This window comes from Gorilla gorilla, chromosome 15, assembly GCF_029281585.2.
Source record: "Gorilla gorilla gorilla isolate KB3781 chromosome 15, NHGRI_mGorGor1-v2.1_pri, whole genome shotgun sequence".
NCBI lineage: Eukaryota > Metazoa > Chordata > Mammalia > Primates > Hominidae > Gorilla > Gorilla gorilla.
In genome coordinates this window covers 45,161,780-45,174,897 of record NC_073239.2, presented here as the reverse complement: position 1 = coordinate 45,174,897, position 13,118 = coordinate 45,161,780, and positions in this window count along the sequence as shown.

Here is a 13,118-nt window from a genome sequence, read left to right as displayed (position 1 = left end):
ACCCAAGAAGAACGGAATGGAATGGGACGGAATAGAATGGAATGCATTGGAATGGAAAGGAATGCAATGGAGTGTAATGGAATAGAACGGAATTGAATCAATCCTAGTAGAACGGAACTTAATGGAATGGAACGTAACGGAGTGGAATGGAATTTAATAGAACGGAATTGAATCAACCCGAGTGGAATGGAATGGAATGGAATGGCATGGAATGGAATGGAATGGAATGGAATGGAATGGAATGGAATGGAATGGAATGGAATGGAACGGAGTAAACCCATGTTGAACGGAATGGAATGTAATTGAATGGAATGGAACGGAATGGAATGGAATGGAATGGAATGGAATGCAACAGAATGGTATTGAATAAACCCTAGTAGAACGGAACGGAACAGAACGGAATGGAATGGAATAGAATGGAGTTGAATCAACCCGATTAGAACAGAATGGAATGGAATGGAATGGAATGGAATGGAATGGAATGGAATGGAACGTAATCAACCCATGTTGAACGGAATGGAATGGAATTGAATGGAATGGAACGGAATGGAATGGAATGGAATGGAATGGAATGCAATAGATTGCTATTGAATAAACCCTAATAGAACGGAACGGAACAGAACGGAATGGAATGGAATAGAATGGAGTTGAATCAACCTGATTAGAACAGAATGGAATGGAATGGAATGGAATGGAATGGAATGGAATGGAATGGAATGGAATGGAATGGAACGGAATAGAACGGAATTGAATCAATCTGAGTAGAATGGAAAGGAATGGAATGGAGTGGAAGGGAACGGAATGGAATGGAATTGAATAGAATGGAATTGAATCAACCCAAGTGAAATGGAATGGAATGGAATGGAATGGAATGGAACGGAATGGAATGGAAAGGAATGGAATGGAACGGAACGGAACGGAACGGAACGGAACGGAACGGAACGGAAAGCAATGGAATGGAATGGAATGGAATGGAATGGAATGGAATGGAATGGAATGGAATGGAATTGAGTCGAATGGAATGGAGTGGAATCAACCCGTGTTGAACGGAATGGAATGGAATGGAATGCAATGGAATGGAATGGAATGGAATGCAATGCAATGGAATGGAATGGAATGGAATGGAATGGAATGGAATTTAATGGAATCAACACGAGTAGAACGGAATGGAATGGAATGGAATAGAATGGAATGGAATGGAATGGAATGGAATAGAACGGAATTGAATCAATCCTAGTAGAACGGAACTTAATGGAATGGAACGGAACGGAGTGGAATGGAATTTAATAGAACGGAATTGAATCAACCCGAGTGGAATGGAATGGAATGGAATGGCATGGAATGGAATGGAATGGAATGGAATGGAACGGAATCAACCCATGTTGAACGGAATGGAATGGAATGGAATGGAATGGAATGGAATGGAATGGTATTGAACAAACCCTAGTAGAACGGAACAAAACAGAACGGAATGGAATGGAATAGAATGGAGTTGAATCAACCCGATTAGTACAAAATGGAATGGAATGGAATGGAATACAATGGAATGGAATGGAATGGAATGGAATGGAATCTACCCGAGAAGATCGGAATGGAATGGGGCGGAATGGAATGAAATGGAATGGAATGGAGTGGAATGGAATGGAATGGAATCGAATCTACCCGAGTTGTACAGAATGGAATGGAATGGAATAGAATGGAGTTGAATAAAAGCGAGTAGAACGGAAAGGAACGGAATGGAAAGGAATGGATTAGAATGGAATTGAATCAACCCGAGTAGAAAGGAATGGAATGGAATGGAATGGAATGGAATGGAATGGAATGGAATGGAATGGAAAGGAATGGAAAGGAATGCAATCTACCCAAGAAGAACGGAATGTAATGGGATGGAATGGAATGAACTGGAATGGAGTGGAATGGATTGGAATGGAGTGGAATAGAAAGGAGTTGAATCAATCCGAGAAAAACGGAACGGAATGGAATGGAACGGAATGGAACGGAGCAGAATGGAGTGGAGTAGAACGGAATTGAATCAACCTGAGTGGAACGGAATGGAATGGAATGGAATGGAATGGAATGGAATGGAATGGAATGGAATGGAATGGAATGGAAAGGAATGGAATCAACACGAGTTGAAAGGAATGAAATGGAATGGAATGGAATGGAATGGAATGGAATGGAATGGAATGGAATGGAATGGAATGGAATGGAATGGAATGGAATGGAATGGAATGGATTCTACCCAAGAAGAACGGAATGGAGTGGGACAGAATGGATTGGAATGGAATAGAATGGAATGGATTGGAGTGGAATGGAATGGAATGGAATGGAATGGATCCTACCCAAGAAGAACGGAATGGAATGGGACGGAATGGAATGGAATGCAATGTAATGGAAAGGAATGCAATGGAATGGAATGGAATAGAACGGAATTGAATCAATCCTAGTAGAACGGAACTTAATGGAATGGAACGTAACGGAGTGGAATGGAATTTAATAGAACGGAATTGAATCAACCCGAGTGGAATGGAATGGAATGGAATGGCATGGAATGGAATGGAATGGAATGGAATGGAATGGAATGGAATGGAATGGAATGGAATGGAACGGAATCAACCCATGTTGAACGGAATGGAATGTAATTGAATGGAATGGAACGGAATGGAATGGAATGGAATGGAATGGAATGTAATTTAATGGAATGGAACGGAATGGAATGGAATGGAATGGAATGGAATGGAACAGAATGGTATTGAATAAACCCTAGTACAACCGAACGGATCAGAACGGAATGGAATGGAATAGAATGGAGTTGAATCAACCCGATTAGAACAGAATGGAATGGAATGGAATGGAATGGAATGGAATGGAATGGAATGGAATGGAATGGAATGGAACGGAATCAACCCATGTTGAACGGAATGGAATGGAATTGAATGGAATGGAACGGAATGGAATGGAATGGAATGGAATGGAATGCAATAGAATGGTATTGAATAAACCCTAGTAGAACGGAACGGAACAGAACAGAATGGAATGGAATAGAATGGAGTTGAATCAACCCGATTAGAACAGAATGGAATGGAATGGAATGGAATGGAATGGAATGGAATGGAATGGAATGGAATGGAATGGAATGGAACGGAATAGAACGGAATTGAATCAATCTGAGTAGAACGGAAAGGAATGGAATGGAGCGGAAAGGAATGGAATGGAATGGAATTGAATAGAATGGAATTGAATCAACCCAAGTGAAATGGAATGGAATGGAATGGAACGGAATGGAATGGAAAGGAATGGAATGGAACAGAATGGAACAGAACGGAACGGAACGGAATGGAATGCAATGGAATGGAATGGAATGGAATAGAATGGAATGGAATGGAATGGAATGGAGTCGAATGGAATGGGGTGGAATCAACCCGTGTTGAACGGAATGGAATGGAATGGAATGCAATGGAATGGAATGGATTGGAATGCAATGCAATGCAATGGAATGGAATGGAATGGAATGGAATGGAATGGAAAGGAATGGAATCAACACGAGTAGAACGGAATGGAATGGAATGGAATAGAATGGAATGGAATGGAATGGAATGGAATGCAATAGAACGGATTTGAATCAATCCTAGTAGAACGGAACTTAATGGAATGGAACGGAACGGAGTGGAATGGAATTTAATAGAACGGAATTGAATCAACCTGAGTGGAATGGAATGGAATGGAATGGCATGGAATGGAATGCAATGGAATGGAACGGAATCAACCCATGTTGAACGGAACGGAATGGAATGGAATGGAATGGAATGGAATGGAATGGAATGGAATGCAATAGAATGGTATTGAACAAACCCTAGAAGAACGGAACGGAACAGAACGGAAAGGAATGGAATAGAATGGAGTTGAATCAACCCAATTAGAACAGAATGGAATGGAATGGAATGGAATAGAATGGAATGGAATGGAATGGAATGGAATCTACCCGAGAAGAACGGAATGGAATGGGGCGGAATGGAATGAAATGGAATGGAATGGAGTGGAATGGAATGGAATGGAATCGAATCTACCCGAGTTGTACAGAATGGAATGGAATGGAATAGAATGTAGTTGAATAAACGCGAGTAGAACGGAACGGAACGGAACGGAATGCAATGGAGTAGAATGGAATTGAATCAACCCGTGTAGAAAGGAATGGAATGGAATGGAATGGAATGGAATGGAATGGAATGGAATGGAATGGAATGGAATGGAAAGGAATGGAATGGAATGCAATCTACCCGAGAAGAACGGAACATAATGGGATGGAATGGAATGGAGTGGAATGGAATGGAATGGAATGGAATGGAGTGGAATAGAAAGGAATTGAATCAATCTGAGAAAAACGGAACGGAATGGAATGGAACGGAATGGAACGGAGCAGAATGGAGTGGAGTAGAACGGAATTGAATCAACCTGAGTGGAACGGAATGGAATGGAATGGAATGGAATGGAAAGGAATGGAATCAACCCGAGTTGAAAGGAATGAAATGGAATGGAATGGAATGGAATGGAATGGAATGGAATGGAATGGAATGGAATGGAATGGAATGGAATAAACCCGAGTAGAACAGAATGGAATGGAACGGAATGGAATTTAATAGAATGGAATTGAATCAACCCGAGTAGAACGGAATGGAATGGAGGGGAATGGAATGGAATGGAAAGGAATGGAATGGAATGGAATGGAATGGAATGGAACGGAATAGAACGGAATTGAATCAATCTGAGTAGAACGGAAAGGAATGGAATGGAGCGGAAAGGAATGGAATGGAATGGAATTGAATAGAATGGAATTGAATCAACCCAAGTGAAATGGAATGGAATGGAATGGAATGGAATGGAATGGAATGGAATGGAAAGGAATGGAATGGAACGGAATGGAACGGAACGGAACGGAACGGAATGGAATGCAATGGAATGGAATGGAATGGAATAGAATGGAATGGAATGGAATGGAATGGAATGGAGTCGAATGGAATGGAGTGGAATCAAACCGTGTTGAACGGAATGGAATGGAATGGAATGTAACGGAACGGAATGGAATGGAATGCAATGCAATGGAATGGAATGGAATGGAATGGAATGGAATGGAATGGAATGGAATGGAATGGAATGGAATGGAATGGAATGGAATCAACACGAGTAGAACGGAATGGAATGGAATGGAATAGAATGGAATGGAATGGAATGGAATGGAATGGAATGGAATGGAATGGAATGGAATGGAATGGAATAAACCCGAGTAGAACAGAATGGAATGGAACGGAATGGAATTTAATAGAATGGAATTGAATCAACCCGAGTAGAACGGAACGGAATGGAGTGGAATGGAATGGAATGAAATGGAATGGAACGGAATGGAATGGAATGGAATGGAATGGATTCTACCCAAGAAGAACGGAATGGAATGGAGTGGAATGGAATGGAATGGAATGGAATGGAATGGAATGGAATGGATTCTTCCCAAGAAGAACGGAATGGAATGGGATGGAATGGAATGGAATGAACTGGAATGGAATGGAATGGATTGGAATGGAGTGGAATAGAAAGGAATTGAATCAATCCGAGAAAAACGGAACGGAATGGAATGGAATGGAATGGAACGGAGCAGAATGGAGTGGAGTAGAACGGAATTGAATCAACCTGAGTGGAACGGAATGGAATGGAATGGAATGGAATGGAATGGAATGGAATGGAATGGAATGGAATGGAAAGGAATGGAATCAACCCGAGTTGAAAGGAATGAAATGGAATGGAATGGAATGGAATGGAAAGGAATGGAATGGAATGGAATGGAATAAACCCGAGTAGAACAGAATGGAATGGAACGGAATGGAATTTAATAGAATGGAATTGAATCAACCCGAGTAGAACGGAATGGAATGGAGTGGAATGGAATGGAATGGAATGGAATGGAATGGAATGGAATGGAATGGAATGGAATGGAATGGAATCTACCCGAGAAGAATGGAATGGAATGGTGCGGAATGGAATGAAATGGAATGGAATGGAGTGGAATGGAATCGAATCTACCCGTGTTGAACAGAATGGAATGGAATGGAATAGAATAGAGTTGAATAAACGCGAGTAGAACGGAACGGAACGGAACGGAACGGAATGGAATGGAGTAGAATGGAATTGAACCAACCCGAGTAGAAAGGAATGGAGTGGAATGGAATGGAATGGAATGGAATGGAAGGGAATGGAATGGAATGGAATCTACCCAAGAAGAACGGAATGGAGTGGGACAGAATGGATTGGAATGGAATAGAATGGAATGGATTGGAGTGGAATGGAATGGAATGGAATGGAATGGATCCTACCCAAGAAGAACGGAATGGAATGGGACGGAATGGAATGGAATGCAATGTAATGGAAAGGAATGCAATGGAATGGAATGGAATAGAACGGAATTGAATCAATCCTAGTAGAACGGAAATTAATGGAATGGAACGTAACGGAGTGGAATGGAATTTAATAGAACGGAATTGAATCAAACTGAGTGGAATGGAATGGAATGGAATGGCATGGAATGGAATGGAATGGAATGGAATGGAATGGAATGGAATGGAAAGGAATCAACCCATGTTGAACGGAATGGAATGTAATTGAATGGAATGGAACGGAATGGAATGGAATGGAATGGAATGGAATGCAACAGAATGGTATTGAATAAACCCTAGTAGAACGGAACGGATCAGAACGGAATGGAATGGAATAGAATGGAGTTGAATCAACCCGATTAGAACAGAATGGAATGGAATGGAATGGAATGGAATGGAATGGAATGGAATGGAATGGAACGGAATCAACCCATGTTGAACGGAATGGAATGGAATTGAATGGAATGGAACGGAATGGAATGGAATGGAATGGAATGGAATGCAATAGAATGGTATTGAATAAACCCTAGTAGAACGGAACGGAACAGAACGGAATGGAATGGAATAGAATGGAGTTGAATCAACCCGATTAGAACAGAATGGAATGGAATGGAATGGAATGGAATGGAATGGAATGGAACGGAATGGAATGGAATGGAATGGAATGGAATGGAATGGAACGGAATAGAACGGAATTGAATCAATCTGAGTAGAACGGAAAGGAATGGAATGGAGCGGAAAGGAATGGAATGGAATGGAATTGAATAGAATGGAATTGAATCAACCCAAGTGAAATGGAATGGAATGGAATGGAATGGAATGGAAGGGAATGGAATGGAAAGGAATGGAATGGAACGGAATGGAACGGAACGGAACGGAACGGAACGGAACGGAATGGAATGCAATGGAATGGAATGGAATGGAATAGAATGGAATGGAATGGAATGGAATGGAATGGAATGGAGTCGAATGGAATGGAGTGGAATCAACCCGTGTTGAACGGAATGGAATGGAATGGAATGCAATGGAACGGAATGGAATGGAATGCAATGCAATGGAATGGAATGGAATGGAATGGAATGGAATGGAATGGAATGGAATGGAATCAACTCGAGTAGAACGGAATGGAATGGAATGGAATAGAATGGAATGGAATGGAATGGAATGGAATGGAATAGAACGGAATTGAATCAATCCTAGTAGAACGGAACTTAATGGAATGGAACGGAACGGAGTGGAATGGAATTTAATAGAACGGAATTGAATCAACCCGAGTGGAATGGAATGGAATGGAATGGCATGGAATGGAATGCAATGGAATGGAACGGAATCAACCCATGTTGAACGGAAAGGAATGGAATGGAATGGAATGGAATGGAATGGAATGGAATGGAATGGAATGAAATGGAATGCAATAGAATGGTATTGAACAAACTCTAGTAGAACGGAACGGAACAGAACGGAATGGAATGGAATAGAATGGAGTTGAATCAACCCAATTAGAACAGAATGGAATGGAATGGAATGGAATAGAATGGAATGGAATGGAATGGAATGGAATCTACCTGAGAAGAACGGAATGGAATGGGGCGGAATGGAATGAAATGGAATGGAATGGCGTGGAATGGAATGGAATGGAATCGAATCTACCCGAGTTGTACAGAATGGAATGGAATGGAATAGAATGGAGCTGAATAAACGCGAGTAGAACGGAACGGAATGGAACAGAATGCAATGGAGTAGAATGGAATTGAATCAACCCGAGTAGAAAGGAATGGAATGGAATGGAATGGAATGGAATGGAATGGAATGGAATGGAATGGAAAGGAATGGAATGGAATGCAATCTACCCGAGAAGAACGGAACATAATGGGATGGCATGGAATGGAGTGGAATGGAATGGAATGGAATGGAATGGAGTGGAATAGAAAGGAATTGAATCAATCTGAGAAAAACGGAACGGAATGGAATGGAACGGAATGGAACGGAGCAGAATGGAGTGGAGTAGAACGGAATTGAATCAACCTGAGTGGAATGGAATGGAATGGAATTGAATGGAATGGAATGGAATGGAATGGAAAGGAATGAAATCAACCCGAGTTGAAAGGAAAGAAATGGAATGGAATGGAATGGAATGGAATGGAATGGAATGGAATGGAATGGAATGGAATGGAATGGAATAAACCCGAGTAGAACAGAATGGAATGGAACGGAATGGAATTTAATAGAATGGAATTGAATCAACCAGAGTAGAACGGAATGGAATGGAGTGGAATGGAATGGAATGGAATGGAATGGAATGGAATGGAATGGAATGGAATGGAATGGAAAGGAATGGAATCAACCCGAGTTGAAAGGAATGAAATGGAATGGAATGGAATGGAATGGAATGGAATGGAATGGAATGGAATGGAATGGAATGGAATGGAATAAACCCGAGTAGAACAGAATGGAATGGAACGGAATGGAATTTAATAGAATGGAATTGAATCAACCCGAGTAGAACGGAATGGAATGCAGTGGAATGGAATGGAATGGAATGGAATGGAATGGAATGGAATGGAATGGAATGGAATGGAATGGAATGGAATGCAATGGATTCTACCCAAGAAGAACGGAATGGAGTGGGACAGAATGGATTGGAATGGAATATAATGGAATGGATTTGAGTGGAATGGAATGGAATGGAATGGAATGGATCCTACCCAAGAAGAACGGAATGGAATGGGACGGAATAGAATGGAATGCAATGGAATGGAAAGGAATGCAATGGAATGGAATGGAATAGAACGGAATTGAATCAATCCTAGTAGAACGGAACTTAATGGAATGGAACGTAACGGAGTGGAATGGAATTTAAAAGAACGGAATTGAATCAACCCGAGTGGAATGGAATGGAATGGAATGGAATGGAATGGAACGGAATCAACCCATGTTGAACGGAATGGAATGTAATTGAATGGAATGGAACGGAATGGAATGGAATGGAATGGAATGGAATGCAACAGAATGGTATTGAATAAACCCTAGTAGAACGGAACGGAACAGAACGGAATGGAATGGAATAGAATGGAGTTGAATCAACCCGATTAGAACAGAATGGAATGGAATGGAATGGAATGGAATGGAATGGAATGGAATGGAACGGAATCAACCCATGTTGAACGGAATGGAGTGGAATTGAATGGAATGGAACGGAATGGAATGGAATGGAATGGAATGGAATGCAATAGAATGGTATTGAATAAACCCTAGTAGAACGGAACGGAACAGAACGGAATGGAATGGAATAGAATGGAGTTGAATCAACCCGATTAGAAAAGAATGGAATGGAATGGAATGGAATGGAATGGAATTGAATGGAATGGAATGGAATGGAATGGAATGGAATGGAATGGAGTGGAATGGAATGGAACGGAATAGAACGGAATTGAATCAATCTGAGTAGAACGGAAAGGAATGGAATGGAGCGGAAGGGAACGGAATGGAATGGAATTGAATAGAATGGAATTGAATCAACCCAAGTGAAATGGAATGGAATGGAATGGAATGGAATGGAACGGAATGGAGTGGAAAGGAATGGAATGGAATGGAACGGAACGGAACGGAACGGAACGGAATGGAATGCAATGGAATGGAATGGAATGGAATTGAATGGAATGGAATGGAATGGAATGGAGTCGAATGGAATGAAGTGGAATCAACCCGTGTTGAACGGAATGTAATGGAATGGAATGCAATGGAATGGAATGGAATGGAATGCAATGCAATGGAATGGAATGGAATGGAATGGAATGGAATGGAATGGAATCAAAACGAGTAGAACGGAATGGAATGGAATGGAATAGAATGGAATGGAATGGAATGGAATGGAATGGAATAGAACGGAATTGAATCAATCCTAGTAGAACGGAACTTAATGGAATGGAACGTAACGGAGTGGAATGGAATTTAATAGAACGGAATTGAATCAACCAGAGTGGAATGGAATGGAATGGAATGGCATGGAATGGAATGGAATGGAATGGAATGGAACGGAATCAACCCATGTTGAACGGAATGGAATGGAATGGAATGGAATGGAATGGAATGGAATGGAATGGAATGGAATGCAATGGAATGGAATGGAATGCAATAGAATGGTATTGAACAAACCCTAGTAGAACGGAACGAAACAGAACGGAATGGAATGGAATAGAATGGAGTTGAATCAACCCGATTAGAACAAAATGGAATGGAATGGAATGGAATACAATGGAATGGAATGGAATGGAATGGGATGGAATCTACCCGAGAAGATCGGAATGGAATGGGGCGGAATGGAATGAAATGGAATGGAATGGAGTGGAATGGAATGGAATGGAATCGAATCTACCCGAGTTGTACAGAATGGAATGGAATGGAATAGAATGGAGTTGAATAAAAGCGAGTAGAACGGAACGGAACGGAATGGAATGGAATGGAGTAGAATGTAATTGAATCAACCCGAGTAGAAAGGAATGGAATGGAATGGAATGGAATGGAATGGAATGGAATGGAATGGAATGGAATGGAATGGAATGGAAAGGAATGGAATGGAATGCAATCTACCCGAGAAGAACGGAATGTAATGGGATGGAATGGAATGAACTGGAATGGAATGGAATGGATTGGAATGGAGTGGAATAGAAAGGAATTGAATCAATCCGAGAAAAACGGAACGGAATGGAATGGAACGGAATGGAACGGAGCAGAATGGAGTGGAGTAGAACGGAATTGAATCAACCTGAGTGGAATGGAATGGAATGGAATGGAATGGAATGGAATGGAATGGAATGGAATGGAATGGAAAGGAATGGAATCAACCCGAGTTGAAAGGAATGAAATGGAATGGAATGGAATGGAATGGAATGGAATGGAATGGAATGGAATGGAATGGAATGGAATGGAATGGAATGGAATAAACCCGAGTAGAACAGAATGGAATGGAACGGAATGGAATTTAATAGAATGGAATTGAATCAACCCGAGTAGAACGGAATGGAATGGAGTGGAATGGAATGGAATGGAATGGAATGCAATGGAATGGAATGGAATGGGATGGAATGGAATGGAATGGATTCTACCCAAGAAGAACGGAATGGAGTGGGACAGAATGGATTGAAATGGAATAGAATGGAATGGAATGCAATGGAATGGAATGGAATAGAACGGAATTGAATCAATCCTAGTAGAACGGAAGTTAATGGAATGGAACGTAACGGAGTGGAATGGAATTTAATAGAACGGAATTGAATCAACCCGAGTGGAATGGAATGGAATGGAATGGCATGGAATGGAATGGAATGGAATGGAATGGAATGGAATGGAATGGAACGGAATCAACCCATGTTGAACGGAATGGAAAGTAATTGAATGGAATGGAACGGAATGGAATGGAATGGAATGGAATGGAATGGAATGCAACAGAATGGTATTGAATAAACCCTAGTAGAACGGAACGGAACAGAACGGAATGGAATGGAATAGAATGGAGTTGAATCAACCCGATTAGAACAGAATGGAATGGAATGGAATGGAATGGAATGGAATGGAATGGAATGGAACGGAATGGAATGGAACGGAATCAACCCATGTTGAACGGAATGGAATGGAATTGAATGGAATGGAACGGAATGGAATGGAATGGAATGGAATGCAATAGAATGGTATTGAATAAACCCTAGTAGAACGGAACGGAACAGAACGGAATGGAATGGAATAGAATGGAGTTGAATCAACCCGATTAGAACAGAATGGAATGGAATGGAATGGAATGGAGTGGAATGGAATGGAATGGAATGGAATGGAATGGAATGGAATGGAACGGAATAGAACGGAATTGAATCAATCTGAGTAGAACGGAAAGGAAAGGAATGGAGCGGAAGGGAACGGAATGGAATGGAATTGAATAGAATGGAATTGAATCAACCCAAGTGAAATGGAATGGAATGGAATGGAATGGAATGGAATGGAACGGAATGGAATGGAATGGAATGGAATGGAATGGAATGGAAAGGAATGGAATGGAATGCAATCTACCCGAGAAGAACGGAACATAATGGGATGGAATGGAATGGAGTGGAATGGAATGGAATGGAATGGAGTGGAATAGAAAGGAATTGAATCAATCTGAGAAAAACGGAACGGAATGGAATGGAACGGAATGGAACGGAGCAGAATGGAGTGGAGTAGAACGGAATTGAATCAACCTGAGTGGAAGGGAATGGAATGGAATGGAATGGAATGGAATTGAATGGAATGGAATGGAATGGAATGGAAAGGAATGGAATCAACCCGTGTTGAAAGGAAAGAAATGGAATGGAATGGAATGGAATGGAATGGAATGGAATGGAATGGAATGGAATGGAATGGAATGGAATGGAATGGAATGGAATAAACCCGAGTAGAACAGAATGGAATGGAACGGAATGGAATTTAATAGAATGGAATTGAATCAACCCGAGTAGAACGGAATGGAATGGAGTGGAATGGAATGGAATGGAATGGAATGGAATGGAATGGAATGGAATGGAATGGAATGGAATGGAATGGAATGGATTCTACCCAAGAAGAACGGAATGGAATGGGAGAGAATGGATAGGAATGGAATAGAATGGAATGGAATGGAGTGGAATGGAATGGAATGGAATGGAATGGATTCTATCCAAGAAGAAC